Genomic DNA, 25,588 nt, shown 5'->3' with positions numbered 1-25,588 from the left:
GATGTGGACCTCCTTTCATCTAGCATTTTACTTATTAGCACAGTGCTTCGCACTCTGTAGCTATTCATTAAATGCTTATGAACTAACAGAGTGAAGAAAGCACTTTAAAAAAAATTTTTTTTTTTTGATACTGATTGTTTTTCTGTTGGCTGGAATATAGCGCTAACAGGTTATTTCAGGAAGAGAACCTGAGTGGAGGTTTTGGATTCCACCGTACAACTGAGGATGACCTTGTACTGTAAGAACTTGACTGGGTACAAAAGTCTCTGCTCTTAGTTTTTTGGCCTCTTACAAGTGTACAAATTTTGGAGCATTGTCTTTGGACTTGGAGTGTTACAGAGAAAATGTCTGATGCCAGACTAATTTTTGTCTCTTTTTAAATAATCTTCCCCCATGTCCTCCTTCACCTAAATATAGAGAGATGGGCGCCTGGGTGGCTCAGTTGGTTGAGCATCTGGGTTTTGGCTCAGGTCATGACCCCAGGGTCGTGAAATCGAGCCCTGCGTTGGGCTCAGCATGAAGTCTAATTGGGATTCTCTGTCTCTCTCCTTCTGCCTCTGTCCCTTCCCTCTCTAAAATAAATAAATATATCTTTAAAAAGATAAAAATAAGTTAAATAAATATAGAAAGAAATTTTATTTTTCCTTAAAAAACAAAAAAAATACAAAAAATCTCAATATGTGTATTTTTGGTCTGCTTTCTTTCATTTTGCCTGGTAAATGGTGCATTCTTTCTCTCTGTGGATTAAACCCTTGTTTCATCCAGAGACATTTGCATCAATTACAACTTCTCCCAGAATTTGCCCCTGTCCCCAGGGCTTCAGGCACAGCCAATGAGACCATGAGCTATATCATCTTTACTCTTCTGCTTCCAGCCACATTCAAGATTAGAAGTTGAAGAAACAGAAATAATAAAAGTGGACGGGAATGGGAACATCACGGATGACCTCACAAAATAGTTTTCAGGTAGTGTGGGGGTGTCTGCTCTGTTTTCTGACTAATGTTGGATTCAAGCAAAGAGCAGGAATGAGAGTCAAGTCTTCCCCATCTTCTCCAGGACCTACCCTCCTGTTCTCATGCAGACAATAGACTGGGGGTAGCGCCCCCACTGTTGCTCCCGAATCGAACCCAATCCCTGTGAAATATGCACATAGTCACCCCAGACTCTAAGGTTAGCCTTCATTTTCAAAGCAGGGGAATGCTTTTATTTTTAAAATTAAAAAAATGAAGAGAACTCATCAGGCATAGGCAGCACTACATGAACTGTAAAATCTGCATCATCGTTTATCCTGGGGCATGAGGAAGCTGGAGACAGCTCTCAGATTCTGAGGCTGTGGAAGCACCAGGGGGAGACCTGACCCACACCACCGCCGAGTCAGCCTGGAACAGCCATGGGGAGCCTCACACCTGTCTTTCTGTCCCTCCCCAACCCCTCCCCAGCTACCTCCATCGTGGTCTCCATGTCTATTTGAATGGGTACTTCTCTTGGTCATTGCTTCTTTATCTCACAGCTTCTGAAGTCCAGAGTTAGGACGAGTTTTGATGGGGTATGGTAGTATTTGGTCTCTAGGGCCTGTACCCACACTCGGAGGACCCTGGAGCAGGTGTGCTGTGTCATCGAACACCCTGTAGGCAGAATGTGAGAGGGAAGCCATGTGGGAAAAGGCTGAACAAAGGGGTCACAGCACTGACCAGGGAGTCTTCAGGTGCTGATGCTGCCTCCAGATGCCCAGAGGGTTCTGTAAGCCAGGGCTGGGCCCAGAACCAGCGAGAGCCCAGGTGGCTGGGAGGAAATGTAGAGCACCATGAGCTACGTGTGCACAGGGAAGGGGGCAGACCTGCCTCTGGCCACAGCAAGATGCCCAACCATCCCGTCAAGGTCAGATGCTTTCATGCATCCATAAGCCAAAAAGCTCAGGGCTCTAGTGCACTTGTGTCAGGGAGAAAGCAAAGACCCAGCTCCATGAGGACTCTTTGGGTGAGTAGGAAACGCGGACCTTAGTTCTCTGCATCTCGGCTTCTGGACAGCAGGACGGCCAGTCATTCATGAGCGGTGACACCTCCCTCATCCTGTCTGCAGCCCAGATCCCAGCACACAGCGTGATGATCCTGCCAAGTGGTTTGTCCATTCATGTGCAGGGCAAGCCAGGTTGGGTTACGCATGAACTGCCTTGGTTCCTGTTTCTGGAAAGGAAAGAGAAGCAAGCCTGTGTCTTGTCCTGGGGTCACTAGAGGAGTAAGTATGATAACAAACAGAAGGCATACGATATGGAAAGTGCTCTTGAAAGCAGGGTGGCTCCCATCCCTTCTCTTTGCAACCCAGACTGAGCCCCCGCGAGCCCCCGGACCCCAGCAGAGGCCACCCGACTCTCAGCCCATCCAACAGCTTAACCACAGTTCAACTTCACCCTTCTCAACCTTTTGAACAGGAAATCCGACAGGAGAGAACGTTTAAATTGGCTCATGCAAAGAACAATATTTGCTCGGGGTTAGCTCCTACGTTATGAATTTTTAACCTCCCATAAATCAAACTATAAAAACGGACAAAGGCTGAATTTCCGCTGCCGGTACCAAAATAGAAACAGCCTCTGTCTCTTAAACAATTCCGATTATGTTTCTGTAACCAAATCATGGTGAGATGAATAGCTGGCATACTTATCTTTAGGGTCCTAAAGTATAATGTAAAAGAAATGGAAATGGTCTAACTCCTCAGTGTTGACAAGGTGCCTCTGTCCATCTGCAAAGGCAACTGGAAGACCACACTGTGGGCAAAGGCCACCATGTGCCTGCAGCAGGGTTTTGCTTCTCTTGGCTCATTGCTTTTCCTCCATAGCTCTTGTCACCGGGTCCCCACCACTAAGTGATTAATAGAACCCCCCCTCAGGGGGGAATCAGCCTATAGCAAGGTTCTCAATGCCTTCCTTTGCTTAGAAGCCTTATACTGAAGAAAGATGGAATCTTGTAACTGCAGAGGACGATGTTTTCATTAAATAATGCTTTCCTTGATTTGACAAACACATCTAGAGCAACGTCTATGAGCCACAAACTTAGAAGACTATCAAAGCAACAAAGAAAAGCACAACTAAGGCATTTTTCTTCTCTCAGTGTGGTGGAAAAGGAAGATATGAAAGCACCTGATTTACAGTAAGGCAGAAAGAAGCCGGAGCCAGAGAGGGTGTCCCAAGCAAACGTTCAAGACTTCCAGAGGCAGGAAGGATGTCAGCACACCAGGCAGAGCTGGAGGTGACCTTTCAAGAGTGATAAAGGTTTTAATAGGAAAAATCGAGCTGCAGAGGCCAAGGAAATTGTGGGTTGGCTGATGAGAAACAAGAGGGTGTGGGGTGGGAGTGTGTGATATGGAGCGCTTACAGAAGCAGCTTGGGCTCCGGATGCAAGTTGGAGGCTTACAAGAAGCTGGAGGCTTTTAAAGGCATTAAACGAGTGGGTTGGTAAGATGTCAGTGGTGTGAAGATTCATTCATTCATTTATTAGCTTTACAAATATTTAATGTAATCTTCGATGAGGGATAAAGCAGTGGATAACAGAACTGACCCCTGGCCCCTGGGACCTTACAGTCTTATAGGGTGACAAATAACCCATAAGTACATGTACAGTTACGAGCAGATGGGACACTAGGCGAGTCGGTATAGAGTAGTATCCAAGGACAGCAGGGAGCCCTAAATTATCCTGGGATGAAGAGCACGGGAAGACATCAGGAAGACCTGACTTTCATGCTGGGTCCTTAGGGATTTGGGGAGTTGGGGATGAGGTCTGTGTTGGTGTAGGGCTGTGGCACTAGTTGGGAACATTCCGTGTACAGAAAGACTAGGCATGAAGAAAAGGTTGGATTTTTTAAAGAAATCAAAAGAAAAGTGAATGACATTCTTTGACTCTGGAGGGATGGCATCTGGTTGGTTTTATAAGGCATTCGGGATGATGTGTGAAGAGCAGATCTGAGAAGGGCAAATTTGAAAGCTAGTGTCGTGGTCCAAAAGAGGTGTGTGGGCAGTGCTGGCAGACCAGCAATAAAAGGACAATTTGGGACTTACCTCCAAAGGTGGAACTGACAGCCCTCATTGATGGGAGGGGGGTTGGGAGCTGAAGAAAAAAATGTCAAGATTGACTCCATGTCCTACACTGAACCACCCAGAGGAAGGTGGTAACTCTTTCCCGGAAGATGGAAAAGGCTAGAGTAATTTCAATGTTTAGGGAACAGGGGAAAGAGGTCAAAGAATTAGCCTGGGATTTGGAAAAGCCAAACGCTTATGATGCATCAGGGGACAGTACAAGTAGATAATCCAAAATATGGGTCAGGAGCTGAAGAAAGAAAGGGATCATCTGGGAGGAGGGCAGCGAGGAGGGGGCAGCTGATTCGGGGCAGTTTTCCATCTTTCCTTCCTGTGCGGGGCTCTGCCCCAGCTGGCTGTTCTAGGAAGCCCACAGGCAGTCACCTGCTCCACTATCCCAAAGCTGTCCAAACGTGTCACCCTTAGCCTGTGATCCTGGTTCCCCAGGACCCTCCCCTTCCCATAGTGGGTCCTAGAATTCTCCGAGAAGAAAACTAGCAAATTCTTGATCTCATGCCCCCTTGCAGTCAGTCCCTCTCCCCCAAACCCGGGGCCCCAGGCAACCGTGGACTTTCTTCCCATCACTGCAGCCAAGGCGTTGCCTCTTCTACTCCTCAGTTCTTCGGATGTGATCTTGGTAATCTCAGATGCTTCCCGACTTGGCATTATGACAAGTTCCAGCCTCACTCTGCATTGACCTTGAACCAGAATCCATACCCATGCTCTCCAAGGAGCCCTGGCTCCTTTCAGTGGGGAACGGTATTTAGAGACCCCAATCAGGGTTCCATGAGTACTAGGTAATGCTAGTGTAGTCATTGCCAGGTCTTTTCATAAAGCTAGGAAAACTTTAAAATATAAAGCCACGTTTTGATTCACACTACCAACTTCCAATCCAATTCAAGATACAAACGTTTTACTCCAGCATGTTAACCCACCTGTATCTCTCCTATTTTCCCATCCTTGGCACTTCCAGTTTTCAGTGCCACGTACCATTCCTCATTTCCCTTGTGCACACCGCAGCCCCAGAATAAGAATGGTCCTACCGTCACCAGAAATGTAATTCCGGGAACTGTTTAATATCTTTAGCGGTTCTTTCTGTCCTGACAGCATATCATAGTAGGGACATATAACCAAATTACTGTCACAATCACTTGGAATATTTTCTCTTTGTGTACCTATGAAAGCCAATACATAAATTACAGAATTTTTTTCATTTTCCTTTCTACTTCTAAGAATGGTTTTTTAAAAAAGATTTTATATATTCATTTGAGAGAGAGAGAGTGTGTGAGAAAGAGATCATGAGTGGGTGGGGGGGGAGGGGCGGAGGGCAGAGGGAGAAGCAAGCTCCCCTCTGAGCAGGGAGCCGGATGTGGGGCTCTATGCTGCGACCTCAGGATGATGACCTGAGCCAAAAGCAGGCGCTCGACTGACTGAGCCACCCAGGCACACTAGGAATGGTTTTACCTGCGATTATGATTATCATTATTTTTTACAATTATGTAGAATGTTTCCTTGGTTCAAAAGTCCAACGACAAGATAGGGCCTAGTCGGAGAATTTTAGCTTCTCTACTTGTCACTTGGTTCCTCCACCCTGTCCCTTCCCTGCCCTTCCCTCCGAGGCGCCCTCTCTCCTTTAGTTTTGAGATTTAACACTTCCGTGGTTTCTGCACGCACGTGTGCGCACCCTTACGGTGCCTTTTCATGGATGTACGGGTGCGTACGGTGCACGTAATTCTCTTCCTCTTTCAAATCTGCTGGTGACACTAGCCCCTCACAGCCAAGAGACACCTTCTCTCCTACAGCCCGTACAGCTGCATGACCTGGATACACCATTGATTGAGCTTGTCACCTGGTCATGGACTTGGCGGTTCCTAGCTTCTTTCCGTTACGAAAAGGGGTGCCGTAAATCATCTTGCTCATCTGTGTTTTTCTACGTCTGCTAGCAGCACGGATTTGTTGACAGCATTCCAGGCCTTGCAGACAGAGCCGCGGGGAATAACCCAAGTCCTTGCCCTCGGGGAGCTGACATTCCACTGGGAAAGAGGACCCACAAATCACTAGAGAAGCTACCGAGCGATGGTAAAGGCTGTGAGGGAAAGTAGGCCGGGCGAGAGGGGGTAGCGGGTGGTGCGGGCTGGGCGGCTCCTAGTGTCTCTGTCACCAGAGATAAGGCCTCGTAGACACCATCAAAGGTCAGCAGAAACCTGGGAGGGTGGGGGGCGGTGGGCAAAGGTGCGCCTGGGGAAGGGCACTCTGGAAGAGGAAAATGGAAAGCGAAAGCAAAGCAAAGAGCACCTGGGAGAGAAGGAGCACAGGCCGGGGCGGGTGGGACACGGTGAGGGTGAACACGGAGGCGATGAGGTCAGGAACATGCTGTGGACAGACCACAAGGCCCGTGGGAGGGCGACATGTAATCCAGAATGCAAGACCACTGACACACAGACACAAGGACCATAACACCATAGCCACGTGCTTTGCCCACAACGTGGCCCCTGGCCAGTCCCCCAGTGCCTTTTGTGCCACTGGCCCTGCCCGGTCAGCAGGCCCCATGGGAACCCTAGAGGACATGCTGCAGCAGCTGGCCATGACCTCAGGCCTCTGGTGGCATCCCTCAGCTGCCCCCAGAGCGGTCTGCCTCACTCTGCATTCAGCCTTGCCTTCCACTCCCAAAGAATCTCCCTTTGGCTTGCCGACCTGGTTCACACCTCTGATTCCTTTGAGTCATGAAAAGTAATTACCCAGCGACGCCACCTGCTATAACCCTGGGTCAGAAACAGCCACCTGATGCCCTCCCAGGCCCCAGGCCCTGCTCTGGTTGTCTCCATGAGATTCTGCTACTGCTCACTGTCACGGGACACCAGTGGGAGTGACTTGCTGCCACTCAGTTAAGAATTCTTTAAGGAGGAACGCCTGGATGGCTCTGTTGGTGAAGCTTCTGCCTTCGGTTCAGGTCGTGATCCCAGGGTCCTGGGATCGAGTCTCCCATCAGGCTCCCAGCTCCGTGGAGAACCTGCTTCCCCCTCTGCCTCTGCGGCTCCCCGTGCTTGTGCTCTCTCCCCGCTTTCTCTCTTTTTGTCCAATAAGTAAGTAAAGTCATTTAAAAAAAAAAAAAAAGGAGTGGGGAGGAGCCAAGGTGCGGGAGAAGTTGACATAAAGCAGAGGTGGATATCAGTGGGTTCTCTGATCTTTGAACCCTCTTGGCCTCAGTTCCTCCTTTTTTTTTAAAGATTTTATTTATTTATTTCACGGAGAGAGATCACAAGTAGGCAGAGAGGCAGGCAGAGAGAGAGAGAGAGGGAGGCAGGCTCCCCGCTGAGCAGAGAGCCCGATGCGGGACTCGATCCCAGGACCCTGAGATCATGACCTGAGCTGAAGGCTCAACCCACTGAGCCACCCAGGTGCCCCTCAGTTCCTCCTTTAAAGGGATGAGGATAAGCCTGGCACCCATAACTAGGATGAACACATGGGTTCAGTGTCAGCGGTTAATATGCGTCAAGTACACAGAGGGTCACAGTGTGTGCACAGGAGGCGGACGGTAGCAAGTTGCTTGTACCGTTATCACCATCTTCAGCACACTTAAGAAAGCTAGCAAATTACTTCTGAGTCTCGAGTCTCGTGAAAGCTGGGAAGCTCTGTCAGGGTCCGATGGTGTCATTGTCCCCTCCTAGGGCCACGAGAAAAACGACCCAACAACTCAGAGAGCCGGTCAGGAGGTTTGGGAAGCATGAAGGAAGAGAAAGAAGGAAGCAGGGGGGTGGCAGTAACAGATTCCTCTGTGGAAGAGAGCCCCAGGGGGCAAGTGAGTGGCATTGACAGGCTCAAGAAGTTTTGTAGCAGGAGGGAGAGATGGGGTGTAGTCGGAGGGTGAGCTGGGGCAAGGGTAAGATCTGTGGGCATCTCCCTCAAGGCCCTTTGGGGAAGTAAACCGTGGCAGGGCTTCCAAACAGAGAGAATACAGTGTAAGTGCACAGAGGGGATGGTGACTCTGCAGTCCTGTGGGCCGTCACTGCCATCCGAGGCCAGAGCCCCGAAACTGGGCTCTCAGAAGGGAGCTTGGTAGAAGGACCTCATAGGAGCTGAGCAGACCAGGGAGACTGAGCAGATGTGGGGTTGAGCAGAGGTGAAGGGATTGAGGAGGGGGGTGGGGCTGAGTAGGGTAGGAGGGTCTGAGCAGGTTGAGGCAGAGGGAGCCGAGCAGGATTTCGGGTTGCTGAGCAGGGGTCTGGGGGGCTGAAAGGTTGGTGGCATCACTCCTTCTCCTCATTCCCTCTAATCTCCCTCCAGGGCTGCTGTGTGGCCAAACTTGACCCACAGCGGGGGCAGGGGGCCAGGCAGAGATCCCTGGGACCGGGAGCAGGTGGGGGGTCTTCGGGTCAGGACCCATGGGGGCCCCAACTTTAGGGAGCCGTGGGTGTGCTGGGGCCAGCTGGGGCAGGTGAGGAGCAGGGACCTGGATGGACATGGACGTGGGGAAGGGAATGCAGGAGGTCGAAATGAGGTGTGGCCACAGAGGTGGGGAAGGAGAAGGGATATTACGGTCACGTGCAGGTGAAGAGACTTCAAGTCACATGCTCCAGTAGGTAGAGCCAAGCTCAAGGGGCCAAAGTGAGGGGCACAGAGCAGGTGCCCTGCGCGGCCAGAAATGCCTCTGCGAGACTCAGTGGGGCCCCGCAGGGACATGGCGGCAAGTACAGCCAGAGAAGGGGACACCGGCCAGCAGTTGGAGTCCACCCACATGAGCCTACCAGGAACTCACTTCTTGGCTCAAGAAACTGAAGCCAGAGAATGAGGCTCACACAGCCCAAAGGGACAGGATCAGGACTGGGGTCAGACAATGCCAAGGACCATGTTCCTTCTGTCTGCACTTTGACCCTTATGGCAGGAAGTGAAGGTGTGAGAAAGGGGGACTCTGCTAAGACCCTGGTAGACGGATCCCCCACCAGAGACCTCCCACCACCTGCACCCAAGCTCAGCTTCCACCTGGCCCCACTTCCTGGCCACCTGCCCCTGCTTCTGCCCCCAGCCAGCCAGCACATCCAGATGCACATTCACAGCGCTCTCACACACTCACTCACACCCACCCCCACACCCACACTCAGATTTCTTTGTGTGCACACTCACATGTGTCCACTCTCCCTCACACCCACATGTGCCCTCGCAGTGCTCTCACACACCCATACCTGCACACACCCACACCCTCTCAAACACATCTCACATGTGCACACACACATGCACCCATACTCCCCACAACCACACGTGTGCATGCACACCCACTCACACTCACACACATTTGCAGGGCACACTTACAATAGGATCCAGTTGCACATTCACATGTGCACACCCATACCCTCAAACACTCACACACATGTGCTCACATGCACACACATGTTCAGACAGCCTCAAACATACTCTTGTGCACCCACAAATACTCACACACTCTTGCCCGTGCATACTCTCACACCCACACACAGATCTCACACATTCGCACTCACGTGAGCTCCCGCCACTTGCATACTTGCACACCCCCATGCACACACACACCTGCTCTGTCTCACACTCCCTTTCACACACACACACACACACACACACACACCAGTACTCCATCCATCTCAGTCACAGTGGCCAGGCCCCCACTGTGAGAAATGCCCACCCCTTGGGGCTCTCCTGGAGGAAGCCATCCCCCACCCCCGCCATTAGCCCCCTTCCCTGTGGAAGTCCCCAGAAGACCCACACTTCTCTTTGAAGTCCTCCTCCCATCACAGTTTGGCCTTTGTTCACGGGATCATGGGGAAGTCCATGACCTGAGCTCTGAGCTAGGACGTGCCGCGGGGGAACAGGCCTAGCGCCCAGCATGTGTCTTGATAAGCACTTGATGAATGGGTGAGTGGATGAAGCCGGACAAGGCTGGGAGAGAGAGAATGGCCAGCGGCACAAGTGATGACACAGAAATGGGAGTGGGTGTGGGTGTGTGTGTGTGTGTGTGTGTGTGTGTGTGTGTGTGAAGAGGGGAAATGTTTATTATCAGAAGATCTGGCCTAGACGCTCCTCGGAGAGTGAAGCTGCCCTTTGTTCGGGATCCTGGGAGTGGGTGGGTGGTTGGTCTCCCCTGAGGGCTGCATGTGGGTGGCACCCTGCTTCAGAGGAGGGAGTTACCCCCCACAAAGGGAGGGAGGGAGAGCACGGGGGAAGGGGCAGTGGGGCAGGGACAGAGAGACATGCAGGGCGGGCTCCCTGGACGTTCAGGGCACCTGCCTCCTACTCTCTACCCACCCGCTCTGCAAGCCATCCCGGGAAAGCCTCCTCCTCTCACCGCTGAACGACCAGCAGACCTCCTCTTGGCGGAGGCAGGGAGAGGGCTGGAGAGCAGGGGAAAGACTCAGCTTTACCTTGGGACTGATGATACAGAGTCTCATTAGTATTTCTGCAAAAAGACCCAGAAGGCAGGGCAGACCTCCTAAGGACACAAATAACAAACATTAAGTTCCTCAAATCTCACGGAAACCAGCAGTAGCGTCTTCTTGGCAAATTTGGTGAGCCTGTCCCCCAAGCAAATTCAATCCACAAGAATTTGGCATCAGAATTTTTATTTATGTATGTATTTACTTGTTTATTTATTTATTTAACTTCCTTATTAATACACCAGGTTTTTTTTTCCTTCCCCCCTGCACTGAGATTCTCCAGTGCCAGCTTGTTTTGATTTTACAAAGGACCGTCAGTCAGTCATCTACCTGAAAAGTTGCTTCTTCTCCTTGGGTGGTCCCCCAGCCTCCCCAGGCAGGCAAAACCCTGCAGGAGTTTGCAGAAGCTGCAGATGCCTGGGTTTCCAGGAGAAGCAGGATCAGTTTGTGGGGGTTGGGCCAGCTGTGCTTTTAAAGCACTCACTTGCAGGTGCTTTGAAAGTACATCCAGAGCCAAGAACCACCACTGCGCCCTGGTGACACCAATGCCATTTCAGCTGGAACCTCAAGGGTTGGTTAGGGGCCCAAACCCTTCTGCTGAGAACAAGCTTCTAGAAAACACACAGACTACCCCCTCCATGCTGTCACAAGGAAAAACTGAAATGTCTTGAGTTCATCAGTATTTTAGTCCAAGAACTTTGGAGATTTTAAAACCAAATGTCACAACCTTTAAAGTGTGCAGGAATGCACCCAGGAGTTTGGTTTGATAACAGCAGAGAACTGAAGCTAGAAACCCTGATGAGGAGTGTTTACATCAATCATTCCTAGATGTTCCTTTAGGACTTTGAATAACTCAGATAGTTTTTCCTGTTTGAATCCAATGAGCACTGAAAGTAGGAGTTCTTTGAAATATGGACTAATGCTTAGAACGTTGTGGCCTCTTTCCCCCTGTGACATATGTTGTCTTTACTACTTTGATATAAGCTGTAGGCACAGGCTTCATAAGTATCATCACATAACTCTTCTTCACAATCAAGGATTGAACTTCCTTTTGGAGAATATGTCATTGGGAATCTAGTTTCGGTAGAGGAAAAAAAAAACGTTTTCTATGTCTTCTCATATTGCTTTGGCCACAATTAGGTTTCAGTGAGAAAAATCAGGGTTGAGATAGGAGAGGAGAATGTAGAGATACTGGGAATTCATGAGACAGTCATCAAGTGTCCCCAGCCCTGTCTCCCCAGGGATCACAAGGTGGGGCTGGAGTAGGTGATGCCCCTGAGGTCTCAGCACCCTGGTTGGGGGGACGCTGTGAACAAGACAGAAGTGTGACTGGGACGGAGCGCTCAGTCCCTACCTCTCATCTGTGTCATTATCTCTAGCAACGACTGCAAGGAACATGGTTCCTGGTAAATTAGCATTATTCCCACTACTGCTCACCTTCCTTCTTACCCTCCCCTTCAGGAATTTAATATCCAGAAGTGCTAATTAGTCGAGTAGTAATTAAACATAGTTTAATGTTTACTGCCTGTCCACCCAGCTGGAATGCACATGCCACAGGAAACAGGGTAGGACTCTCTCCCTCACTTGTGTACCCCCCCCAAACCTAACACAATTCTTGGCACATAAAAGCAGTCATCTGTTGAATGAATCCATTTGCATGTGAATATCTATGTTTACACAGAAATCTATGTAAAATTTGAGGGGTATATGGCTGGACACACCAGCAAACAGCCCGTTTTCACTATCTTCCTGGGCTCTATTTATAAGAAGAAATTGTTTAGGATTCGCTCAAGGTCCCCATTTTGTTGGCTCTGATTTAAGATAAACAAAATCACAAAAAAAGAAAAAGAAGTACCCAAGTGAGAACTAGTTATTTTTCCTCTCGGGACTTTTTTTTTTCCTTCTCCTAACAAAGGCTCTCAAAAAATTTGAGTCTTCTAGTAGAATAAATTACTTTCTTTATTGTGTTCATCGTGGGTCGGTTTCCTCCACCTCTCCAGTACATCTCTTTCCAAGACTGTGGACATATTTGAATGGTCATCATTGCCTGTTTCTGCAGTTGATAAGACAAGCCCATCTACAAACATTTTTGTCTATAACCATGTTATTTTTTCCAACTGGGTAGCAGCATCCTATAGTCAACATGAGGGGAGGATGGTAGGCAGGATGTCAACTCCTAATCCCCAGAACCTTGTGTCCAGGTTACCTCCCATGGCAACAGAGACTCTGCAGATGTGATCAGATTAAGGATATTGAGATGGAGAGATGATCCTTCGGTTGGGAGATTATCCCAATGCCATCACAGGGGTCCTTATAAGAGGGAGGCAAGAGAGTCAGAGAAAGCAATCTGAGGACAGAAGCAGAGGTGACAGAGGGGAGAGACAAAAAGGAGGGAGATTTGAAGAAGATGCTCCACCACTGGCCTTGACCATGGAGCAAGGGTCCGTGAGCCAAGGAAAGCAGGTGGCCCTGGAAGCTGGAAGAGAAGGAAATAAATTCTTCTCTAGAGCCTCCAGAAAGAACACAGCCCTGCCAACCTACTCTAAATTTCCCACCTCCAGAAGTAGAAGAGTAAATCTGTGTTGTTTTCAGCTACTCAATTTGTGTAATTTGTTACAGCAGCCATAGGAAAACTGTTGCAGGGCAAGAAGGTGAGTCAATTCTTCCTCAAATTATGAAGCAGCCGTTTGCTTTTATTCTCCCTGGCCTCAGCTTCTGTAGCTTCACTTTAGTTCAATCTGACAAGCATTTGTTGGGCACCTGCTGAGTCCTATATGCAGAATTCCTGCCTGGCCCCTCTGTCTACACAGATCTCCAGGCTTTCAAGGACACCTCTACCAGGCAACAGCTCCTGCAGGTAGGAACTCATGTAGACCTCAATTATGAAAGGAACACGTGTTACTTTCAAAAACATACAAAATATTAAAAAGTATAAGGCAGAGAATAAGAAGAATCAGTAGCCTCACACTGAAGAAATAATCATTCTTTACACATTGATGCATTTCTTTTTCAGCCATTTTTCTAAGAAGGTGTGTCGAATATCCAGGTGCCTCTTCCATGTGAGCACTCAGGAGGTAAGAAGACTTCTCCAGGTTCATGCCTTAGTTTACTCCGGCTACTGTGACAGACCAAGACTAGGGAGGCTGGCAAGTCTGAGGTAAGGGACCAGCATAGTCGGGTTCTTGGCGGGAGCCCTCTTCCTGGCTGTGTCCTACATGGCCTTTCCTTAGTAAGTGCCCTCATAGAAAGAGAAGGATTTCGTGTCTCTTCTTTTAGGACCACGAATCCCACCATGGGGACTCCATCCTCACAATCTCTACTGAAGTACCTCATAAAGGCCCCAGCTCTAAGCCTCCTCACATGGGGGATGAGGGCTTCTGCATATGGATTTGGGGGGACACAATCAGTCACTAGAGGCTCATTAGCCTCACATTCTCCCATTCTACCCCCAATTAACTTTGGATTCTTGCACATGAGAAGAACTTTGCTCTTTCAGTCTGGCTGTCTTGTGATATCAAGGGCATTGAGGACCTTCCTCAGCACTGTGGCCACTGCCACCTTGGAGGACACTACTACCCTCATCAGAGAGTCCCTAAAATACCCCAAACCCTCCAAGGGCCACATGCAAACATGTTCTCCTGAGGCTGCACTCAACCAAGGACCTCAAGCCATAGTCCTTGAGGACGGAAAAAAGTACCTCTTTTCCGAATTTCTTTTGCACTTTGTCATCTGTCTTTGGGAAAGTAACATCAAATATTTTAGCTTGGTCTTCCCTTTCCCCAAATTCCCCACTCATGAGCCTTCCCAATTACTCAGGGAAGCAGACACAAAGGAGTTGGGGGCCAGGACACCACTGGTCTCACGGTCAATCTTGATGTGGATTTAAAAGCAAACTAGGGACACCTGGGTGGCTCAGTTGGCTAAGTGTCTCCCTCAGCTTGGATCATGATCTCAGGATCCTGGGATCAAACCCCACATCTGGCTCCCAGCTCAGCAGGGAGCCTGCCCCCCCTCCCTCTGTCCTGCTCATGTGATCTCTCTTTCTGTCAAGTAAATAAATAAAATCTTAAAAAAAAACAAAAAACCAACAAGCAAGCTCTGCATGTCTGCACACATTAACATCATTTTCAATCTCTCCATAAGCACAATGTCATGTTATTTGCTGCTTTATGTCATATGCGATGATGTTATGAATATTCCTACATGTTCAATTATTCAGAACATCTTAAAATCACTGCTTATATTACAGTGTGTTGATACACCATGATTTCTTTCTCCTTAGTGGGTATGTAGATACTTAGCATGTTTTTCTATTTTAAACTATCTCAAGAGGAATGTCTTTCCATATCAACTGTTGTCATTTGCCTTGGGGTAAAATGACTGGGTCAGAAGGCATTCACATTTTATTTATTCATTTATTTATTTATTTATTTTTAAAGATTTTATTTATTTGACAGACAGAGATCACAAGTAGGCAGAGAGGCAGGCAGAGAGAAGAAAGCAGGCTCCCCGCTGAGCAGAGAGCCCAACGCAGGGCTCAATCCCAGGACCCCGGGACCATGACCTCAGCAGAAAGCAGAGGCTTTAACCTATTGAGCCACCCAGGCACCTTGGCATTTACAGTTTAAACCATAACTTTGGTTATAGAATAAAATGTTTAAGCACAGGAAAGAATTGCCAAGCAAAGTGAATATAATTGTTTTTTGAGGGGAGGGTAGGAGATAGTCTCCCGGAATCACAGCAGGTGGGTGGCTGTCTACTACACTTATCCATGATATGTACATACATATGATTTTATATATATCATATATATATATATGCAGATGTATCTCTTAGAAATACCCCCAGCCGATTCACCCCTCAGCTCCTCCTCCTTCTCCCCAGAGATTTTGCTAATGAGAGGTGCGCATAGATCCTATGGAACTGCCATTAAAGGAGATAGCCTCTAATAACACTGGTCATCAACTGTCCTGAGAGCAGCCCTTCAGGGCGCCTGGGGGAATGCTCAGCATTGCAACAGCACGCAGCTGACCACTGACCCATTATGTACTGATTCTCAAATTCAGTTCAAGGATGCATTCAACTGTAAGAAATTTCACATGCCAGCTTTTAGGTAAGCTTTCAGGAAATGTCTTTGTCCCTATAAAACAGATGCAAACGACAAAACCATCCAGTAACTAGACAATGTTCAAGTTGTGCTCAGCACATTTCATTGATTCTTCTCACATCTGCCTATTCACTGATACGTGTAAATTCCGTGACCTCCAGAGTCAGAAAACCTACCTCATATGCACCAGGGGACTCACTAATGAATCCTTACATAATAGTCAAGAACATAAATAGTACCAGGGTGCTGCTTTGGCTAGCATACATATTAGAAATACTGAATACGTGAAATCAGATTACTAGAGGAGTCACTTGTTTTCCTTCAATAAATATTCATTGAACACTGAGTCTGTGTCCTGCCCTGTGCCAGATGTAGGAGGTGCCATGGAGGAAAGGCGGTTTGGTCCCTGCCCCCACCACGCACACTGGGCCACTTTGTCAACAGTGGGGCTATGCACTCCTTGGTCCTAAGCCTAAAGACCACTGCTATTAATCTCCTTTTTGGGGATTTTATTTATTTATTTGCGAGAGAGAACAAGCGAGAACAAGCATGAGCAGCAGGGTGGGGGGCAGCAGAGGGAGAGGGAGAAGCAGAGTCCCTGCTGAACATGGAGCCCGACATGGGGCTCGATCCCAGGACCCCTGAGCCAAAGGCAGATGCCTCACCAACTGTGCTACGTGCCCTAAGATCACTCTTTGAATCTTTATAATAAAATCCTGCAGAAATCAGAGTGAGGGCAGTCTTGTTTTCCGACATGGCCACTCATGTTCCCTCCGTCCCCCACCCTGAGGTGAATTCTCGCCTTGCCCTTGCACAGGTGGCCTGCCTCATGCTTTCCCCCGGTCTGAAACGCTAACTTGCACCTTTTCTTCTGACGGACATCATGCAGCCCGCTCTTCCAGGTCTACCTACAGCACTTCCATGGAGCCTTGCCGAGATCCAGGCAGAAGAGACCGTGCTCTCTCGCGTGCTCCTGTGCTTTGCGTGTGCCTCTGTGATGAAGCTCCCGCATCAGCCCGGGAGGACTGGCATCTCACGTGGATCCGTGGTATTATAGTATGGTACGTTCCTTCTCCAGGTGTGAGCTCACTGGGGACTGGGACATGGGTCATTTATGCCTCGTGCCTCCTGGGGGACTGAACGAGGGAATCAATAAAGGCGAATCAGACGCATACGCAGTTCAGCCACAGAGGAAGCATTCCTGAGACATTATTAAGAGAAAATAGGCCTTGAGTTGTTTTTTCGATTGGAGACCCTTGCCCGGCCTTAGGACTAGAATCCACATGGAGGATGGCTGGATGCAGAGGTATCACCTGCGTCCATGAAGACAGAAAAGACCAGAGGCTCTAACCCATCCGTAACCTTGACTCGCTGTCCCTGTCTGTTGACAAAAATTGTCAGAAAAATTGTGCCCCAATGCATGAAACAAATCAACCCCTCCCCCTCCTTTTTTTTTTTACAATTCTATAAAAAATTGACTTATTAAATGCAAACCACACATCGCCTGGGCCCTCTACTTCTGGGAGATTTGGCTACACTTAACCCAAACCCTAGATCCATAGCTAGCGGCTCCTGGAGTCCCCACCACAAGGTCTCAGTGCGCCCACAGCCACGTTTCCCTCTCTCTGGGCTCCTGTGGCCTCATGGGCTGGCATTAGAACACTCACGGATAGCGGACACAGAACCTGGCCTCTTCAGCAGTTCCCCACAGGAAATCCAATCATACCACCTGTTCTGTGATCTTCGGCCAATCTGTGCTGAAGATTTTCTTTGTCTGAGGAGCATTCACATACCCGGTACAGAGACTCTTGCCATCTTGTTGCCATCTTGTTTTTTTTTATACTTCTACCTTCCCTCCTCCTCCTCCTCCTCCTGGTACGGCCAAGATATTCCACACCTGATTCTGGCTCCATAGTTTAGTCTAGACTCAGTCCCTTCAAGGTGTTCATTCCTACTCCCAGGCAATAAAATTCTCTGAACAAATAAAGAGCTCCAGCCCATTATGTCACCTTTGGTGACCTTGACTTTCTTCCTCCCACTGCCTCAAATATGCGGTAGAGTTTAACTGTTCCCCTTCCTCCAATCTGCAGGACCTTTATTTGGAAACTGGTGGAAGTGAAGATAGTAGGATTGCTGGCAAACGACCACTATTTTCCTGTCTCTGTGGGGTCAGAGAGGTGGCAGCCTGGGTGACATTGGAAGGAGACATCGGAAGCTAAAGACAATGGGGGCTCTCTCTCCCCTGCAGACAGGTATTTACAACCGAAAGGATACTGGAGCCAAGAGATCTTGTTGTCTCTGCAGAGAGCACTGGTTCACATCCCAGAGCAGAAGCTTTCTTTCTTTCTGGGTTGGAGGAGAAGCAGCTCTGCCAGCAGCTCCTATGATCTCCAAGACTCTGAACATCTGGTGTGCGGCGCTGACCCCGTCCGTATACAGCACAGCTGGACCACACCACACTGCCCCGTGGGAGGTGCAGCTTGGGGACCTGGCACGAAGAGGGCCGGGCCAATAAATAGACATCTGTCTCTGATCCCCAAACCCTGCATTTTCTATCAGGACAAATAAATAAGCCTAGATATGAAAATAGGCGATGTGAAATGAGGACATCCACATTTTTGTAATTTGACCTAGGATGGATCTCTTATTTCTTAGATAAATATTCTAGAGTGGGGTAGAGGGGTATGTGAAGAAAAAACCAGGGAAGAGATCAAAAAAATCTGTGAATTTATTTTATGGTGATGCGTTATGTATTGCATCCAATCTAAGATACTAAAAAGCTATATGTTGAACCATTATCTTGTGTGCCACTAAGAAGAAAGGAAACAGGCTGCCACACTATGACACAATGCCTTCCAGTATCTCGGAAATCTTAATTTATTGAAAGAACTCTTTTAGACTTATTTAGAAGTCAATGTTTATCCTATGAAAGACATAATTTGGGGACAGACATACTGAGCACAGGAAGAGCCCTGGGATCCTCACCCTAGCAGGCTCCATGATGGCTCCTACCCATCCCTAAGGCAGAGGCAGGGATGCCCCACCCCCACAAGGAAATAAAATCCTCCCCCCAACTCCCACCCCAAACCACACCTCCTGGCCCTGAACTTGCAGCATTAACTCCACATCTTGAGAGGAAAAACCCTGATTGCTCACCAGTCTATCTCCACCCAGGACCCTCTGCGTAACTGGCTCAGAGCTGGTCCTCAGGGCAGTTGAATTCATTCATCTCACACATGTTCACTGACAGCCCAGAAAGAGGCACGTGTGGTTGAATCACTGGGAACACAGAAGTAAACGGACAGACTCCCTCACCATGAGGCTTACATTTTAACAGAGGCCACAAACAGAGAACTACCTCCCGAGTCCGGTGGCAATGAATCGGGAAGTACAGAGAAGCAGAAAAGAGATGGAGAGTTAGGGAGAAGATGAGCATGGTTGCTGCGTACATAAAAGGGGTATGAATCATGGTCAGATGAGTGCCATGAGGCTAACCTCCATGTTCATCAAACCCTGCCAATCTCCAGTGTCCATTTTACCAGAGACTGAAGATGTAAACACATACGCACGTGATCTCTTTAAGCAGCTACCTGTCCTGGGCAAACAATGATCTCCCTGGGTGATAGGAGGGAGATGGCCGGATGTTCAAAAGGTCGAAGGGTCAAGAGAAGGACATGATTCTAATGAACAAGAAAAAATGTCCTCTAAGAAGTGTGTTTGCTCCAAGGAGCTAGACAGGATTATCTTCAAAGTGTTTTTTAATACACATTTTTTTTTTTACTCTTAACATGATTGGAAGGCAGTTCTGGAAAGAACATCATCCAGAGGTCAGCAAAAATTGCTTTCGGTGGAAAAGCTATTACCAAATTTTAAAACATAATAAAAGAGTTTAATAAAGTATCCAGTTTACAGAATAAATCTATAAAAATCAATAGCTTTGTTTTACACCAATAATAACCTGGCTGAAAATGTAACATGAGGAAAATTCCATACACAATCCTAATAATAAATGTGAAATACCCAGAAATAACAATGATGAGACGTATTGAAGTCCTAGATGAACACTTGAAAATTTACTTGCAGAGAGAGGATATATCTTGTTCCTTAAGATGGAACAACCAACACTGTAGTTTGAAATTTCCATGCTGTAACTCTCATTACAGTTGTAGTAACTTGCTCTGGTGTCTGTATTCCCCACCATGTTATAAACTCATGATGTTATAAACTCAAAGACTCCCTGTTCCATTCCCTGCTGTGTTCTGGTACATTTCCAACTTCCTGCTTCATAGCAGGTGCTCAAAAATACTGGTTGGATCCACTAGTGAAGATGGAGGAGACCACAAATATAAGCTGTTTAAAAGGAATCTGGAGAATCCAAGATTGAGCCCTAGAGTCCAAAAGAATGATTTCAAATGACAGCGGTCCTTAAGCAATTGAGAATTTAATTCTCCCAAGACAGAGTTCCTGGAGCCTCAACAAAGACTGTAAATATTAAGTCCCTTGGACTTCATTCCTGGTCATGGGCAAAAATGGCAAAGAAGCTCCCCAGAAAAATGATCGTTCCTATGAAGCAACAAGAGCCAAATGTCCCTCTCTCACCAATGAGTCTCCTGAAAATGTTCCAGAAACTTCCTTGGAGAAGACGAAATGCCTCCAGGACCTCCCATGTCGATTACATTATCAATGTCAATAGAAGGAAACGCTTGTGGTTTGAAACAAAACCTATCCTGGTAAATGAAGCCTTTCTGGCTCTTAGAGGCTCTGAATCAAGCACATAAGGCACACAGTGGTGGAACTACGTCTACCACCTCTTCTTGAAGACATTGGTGAGGAAGGGAGGGGGGCAACTCTCGAAAGGGAGAAAGTGAGAGAGAAAACCAGAGGGAGGCCTGGAGCCCAGTTCAGTGAGAATGGTCAGGCATTTTCTAAATAGAAGTTCCATCACCCAGGTAGCCAGGCAACCCAACAGAAGGTTGTACAGATCCAGAAAAAGATGCTGTGCTCCATGCCTTCTCCTGCACAAAGGATAGGAAGCAGTGGTAGAGGGAAGTGCCAGGTGAGGTGGGGGGATCCTGTGCTAACAAATTCAGAGCCAGTGTGCAGAAACCACAGGGACACTTGGAGGCAAGGCTTGAGAGGCCAACTGGGTTCCTCCATGGACCTGGCAGAGAAGCTCCAAGAAGCTCCTATGATGCAAAACCAACCCCATGGCAGATGCGTTAGCCACGCAGAAGGTGACAGATGACCTTGTCCCACTCCATGCAGGACAGACCACACTTAGCACTCAAGTCCCACAGGGTATTCACAAAAGCCTGATGCACTTGCAACCTGGGCTTGTCTATAATTTACCCAGAGACAAGTGGGAGTAAAAACAGTCAATGAGGACTGATGGAAGGAATTTGGGATGTCTGGGCTAGAAACAGACAGCCTGCGGATGAGGTGGTCATCTCCAAGATGCTTTTAATTTGTTATGATTCTGGAGGGCAAAATGGGAGCAGAGGATAGAAATGACAGGAAAAATCACTTGAGTGGGATCTTCCTGGTGATCTGAAAAGTCCAAACATGAATGTGACTTCCTGTGAACGATGTGAAAGCCCTCTCACCCGAAAGAAGAGGCAGAGGAGATGAGAGCCCAGCTCTGGGGAGGGAGTCGTGGTGCAGCATCTGTGCTGAAGCAAGCTGAGGTGCTTCCATGGGATTCCGTGATTCCAAGTTCCCTGAGGATCCCAGTCGGAGCACCAGCCCCCAGTGCCCACCATGGGAAAGAGAGCTCTGTGCAGAGGCAGAAGCAGCTCCTTACATCATCAATGACAGGACAGTTTGGGGATCATTTCTAGAGTATGAACAGATGCCACTGAATGAACCTGGGGATAGACGGACAAAGACTCTTACCAAGTTCTTCGAAAGACCCTCCTCAATTGGGCTCTTCCTGGGGGGAGAGATTCTGGGAGCATCTGCTTTTCCAAGCACTGACTTAATATCATAGAATTGGGAAAACGGGTTGGTTCCCTGTACAGACTGAGTCCCAGTGTTTGGGACATCTGTGCTGAGCACCGACAGGGTTGGATGGGAAAGCTCCAAAGCAGAGAGCCTGAGGGTACCACTAAGGCTCCCTTTACCCTTCCAGGGCAGCCAAGGCCCTGGGATGTGGCATCAGAATCAGTGATCTCAGACTGTGTCAGCAGCAGTTACAAGGAGAGTGCTGGCATCTGCCACCATTCTGGGAGGCTCTACAAGGCCATGTCCCATCACCATCCAGTGACTGTGGGACAGGAGCAGGAAACCTGGAGTCTCTGTGTTCATGGTCATGATATGACCAACACGAGAGCACGCTCATCCTGGACCAAAGAAGAAATAGACTCGGGCACAGGGATTTTAAAATGTCACTGAAGATTCTCACTAAAAACCACTGCTTTGATTTTTTTGTGTGTTGCTGATACCCTTGGTTTTATTCTGCCTAGTGCCCTCCCCACCGATCCCCTGCCGAGCAAACTGCGTTATTAAACACTTGAATTCATAAAGTGATGTAAGCAGCAGGCTTCGGGGTGAAACCAGGCTCTCAAATGATCCAAGGCAAGAAGAATTGAACAGTGAAATAGGATTGGGAAGTTCCAGAGAGCAGACTGGGTCACAATCTTCCGAGGCCTGCGTATATGATTTTCTGGATCCTTGAATACAATAGCACAAGGAAAATGGAGGTTTGTGTAGCTAAGCTTGCTTAGATGGGTATAAAAGAGTATTGACTTAAAATTTACTGCCTCCTGGTAAGAGAAATTCTATAGCAAAAATATCACATCAACAGGAGGCTGACTTGAAGCTCTTGTAAAAAAGACTGAGTTAAAAGGATCCCAGAGGAAGGATGAGAACAATGGGGTTTGTTCTTACTCTTCCGACCATTGTACTTAAAGTGACATGTTTATTTCTTTTTTAATAAAAGTTAGAAGCCAAAATCCTCTCAAGCACAAAAACCATTGAGTTTAGAGAGGGCTTGATTAAGCAAAGAAACACTCCACAAAACCACTTACCATTTGGCTAAAAAGACAGCCGCAGCTCAGGAAAGGACTGGGGATGTAATAAGGAACCTTCCATCTCACCGAAAACAGGGTATGGAGCGGACGAATCCCGAGATGCATTTGTCATTTTTAAGTAGGTTCGTTTTCTCTTAATGCAGACGATAATTGAATACCAGGCACCACTAACACTGTGTTTTCAATCCACTGTGAAAATTATGTTTATTTCTCAGAGCCCCATGGCTCTAGACAGAAGGCTGGGGATTTTGGAGAGAGCGTTGTGCTCCTCACAGTGCAGAACTCTGACAAACAGACACACAAGCCGTCTAATCTTGTCGAACTTTGAAAAAATAAGTATAGATTTTGCAAGGGACAGAAACCAACTGTAAATAACTTAAGTGGAAAAGGAGAATGAATAGCTCATAAACCCATACAGAGGACAGAGTGAGGCCAGTAATTGCTACCCTGCATTCAGGTGATTCTCTCTCTCTCTCTCACACACACACACACACACACACACACACACGCACGCACCCCATTTCCTCTCTGAGCCTGCCTCATTCTCTCTGGTTGGCTGGCCACAGAGATCAACCAGACCCCTGCCTGAGCACTCTATCCTACAGAAGACTTGTGGCCTTCCCACCTCCTGACCAGCCAAGACAAAGGCTTCTCCCAGTTGCTGTTTTTTTTGTTTGTTTTTTTAAGATTTTATGTATTTATTTGACAGAGATCACAAGTAGGCAGGGAGGCAGGCAGAGAGAGAGAGAGGAGGAAGCAGGCACCCTGCTGAGCAGAGAGCCCGACGTGGGGCTCAATCCCAGGACCCTGGGATCATGATCTGAGCCGAAGGCAGAGGCTTTAACCCACTGAGCCACCCAGGCGCCCCCCAGTTGCGGTTTTTTAAAACAACAGGAAAGGAGTCTACCTGGGCAGCTGAGGTTACACGCCCATCTCTGGACCAATCCCCAAGACCAGCTGTGTGGGTACCCTCGCTGGCAGTCCTCACCAGAGCCCCAAGACTGGGGTGGTAGGAAGAGAGGACCTCCCGAGGAGGAGGACGATCTTCTGAGAACAGAGCAACATCATGCCCGCGAGTTCCTACTCAGCCTTTCTTTGGGGCGCTCAGACTCAAAGGGCAACAGGAACCAAAACAGTTCGCTCGCTCACTGGCCGCCCAGAAACCACCAGCCACGTGTGGTTCTTGACCCTCGAAATGGGTGTGGGGCATGCTGTGAGTGTAAAATACACACTTTATTCCAGAGACATGGTTGGAAAGGAATGTAAACTATCAATTTTGCATTTCTTTGTTTTTTTATTTTTTTTATGTGACTATTAGAACATTTAAAAATTATCTGTGTGGCTCCTATTCTCTTTCAGTTGGGGGTGGTGAGGGTCATCAGGAACTTTGGACTTCTTCCACACCTGAGGCAGGTGTACCCAGCAAACGCTAGGGGTACGGATGGGACAACAGGAACACACTCTCCCTCTTACAGAAGCATGTTGTCAGGTCTCAGTGTACTTGGTTCCAGGACTTGAACGTTTTCTCTTTACACTAGCCAGAGCCCCGCTTTGGTGTCCATGCCCTCATGAGAACTATGTCCAGGACAGGTGCCCATGTCTTTAGCGAGGCACAAAGCAACAGCCAGCCCACACAGTAAGGACTCTTCATCTGTGCATGTAGGCCCTAAGCTAGCGAGTCTTCATGTCACCCCATGATGCAGGTTGAGCAGGCTAAACGGTGGTTCAGGACAAAAGGTACATGTTTTCAAAGTCACACGTCACAAAGATTCCAGATTGCTGATGTGGCCGCCGCAGACTCTGAGGCACCAGCATCTGATGACTCGGAAGAGCTTTTCTACCCGTTTTCTACGTGTGACCCATTTATCTCTGGGAAGCCAATTCTGGGTGGGGAAGGAAAGTCTATGTTGGAGATTCATTGTCCTCCAGGCAGAAAGCTTTCGTTGGGAAATGAATGTGGATAATACAGCCTTAGTTCTCTGTGTATAGAAAGCACTCAGGACTTTGAATATATTACTAAGTTCCCTCCCAGAACCCCAGGAGGGGAGGAAGGCAGATCTCTGCCTTCTGGTTGACAGTGGGAGGATTTAGAGATGTCTATTTTAGTCAAAGCCTGCCCCTTAAAGCTTATGACCTAAAAGAAGCCCTCCAACCTTTCTGTGTGCTGGCTTCTGTCTCTGTTATGTAAGAAGACACTCAAGGACACTTCAGAAAATATTCCTGATCACAAACCACAGCACGCCCTGCTTAAAACCCTCCAGGGGCTGCCCACTCCAGGGCAAATACAATAAAATGCAAAAGTCTGCCATGGCTCCTAGGACCCTACAAAATCTGACCGCAGCTGCCGCCTCATAGAGGTGGAGCCGGTCCTACCACAGGGCCTTTGACTGGGCAGTGCCCCCTGCTAGAGCACTCTTCCCTTGGATCCTCACCTCCTCATCTCCTTGCCTCCGCAGAACAACCCCTCTAAATTAGTACAATACCACCCACTCCAGACCCACTCCAATTAGCTTATTCTAGTCTTTTTAGGACACGTGAATTTCTAGATGAAATCATCTTTCATCCGGTTAGTGGTTTATTGTCTACTTTCCCTGGATAAAGTGCAAGCATTCTGAGGGCAGGGACCGTGTTGAGGATTGTTCTTCTCAGATTTCCAGTGTCCCCCGCTGTACACGAGAGGGAAATGAATAAAATTCACATACACGCACATGCACACACAGGCAAGGATGGGAGATGGAGTACCTGACAGGTATTAATGGCTGAATTGTGATCCCCTTCCACAAAATTCAAATATTGAAGTTCTAATGCCCAGTACCTCAGAATGTGAATTTATTTGGAACAAGGGTTATGGCAGGTGTAATTAGTTAAATTAAAAGGAGGTCACACTGTAGTTGGGTAGACTCCTAACGCAATAGGATTAGTATTCTTATAGGAAGGGGAATATTAGGGGACCTGGGTGGCTCAGTTGGTTGAGCATCTGCCTTCGATT

General features: G+C 48.0%; 1 long non-coding RNA gene across 1 annotated transcript in view; it reads right to left on the bottom strand.

Moving 5' to 3' along the window:
* Nucleotides 1–25,588, bottom strand: part of LOC309843845 — a 98,208-nt gene that overhangs the window by 12,665 nt on the left and 59,955 nt on the right. The window contains exon 2 of the long non-coding RNA XR_014300369.1: nt 1,997–2,183. This is a non-coding gene — a long non-coding RNA (uncharacterized lncRNA). The remainder of the gene's footprint in view (nt 1–1,996; nt 2,184–25,588) is intronic.

Source organism: Mustela nivalis (genome assembly GCF_964662115.1).
Source record: "Mustela nivalis genome assembly, chromosome: 11".
Taxonomy (NCBI): Eukaryota; Metazoa; Chordata; class Mammalia; order Carnivora; family Mustelidae; genus Mustela; species Mustela nivalis.
This window is presented reverse-complemented; position numbering and strand designations above follow the sequence as displayed.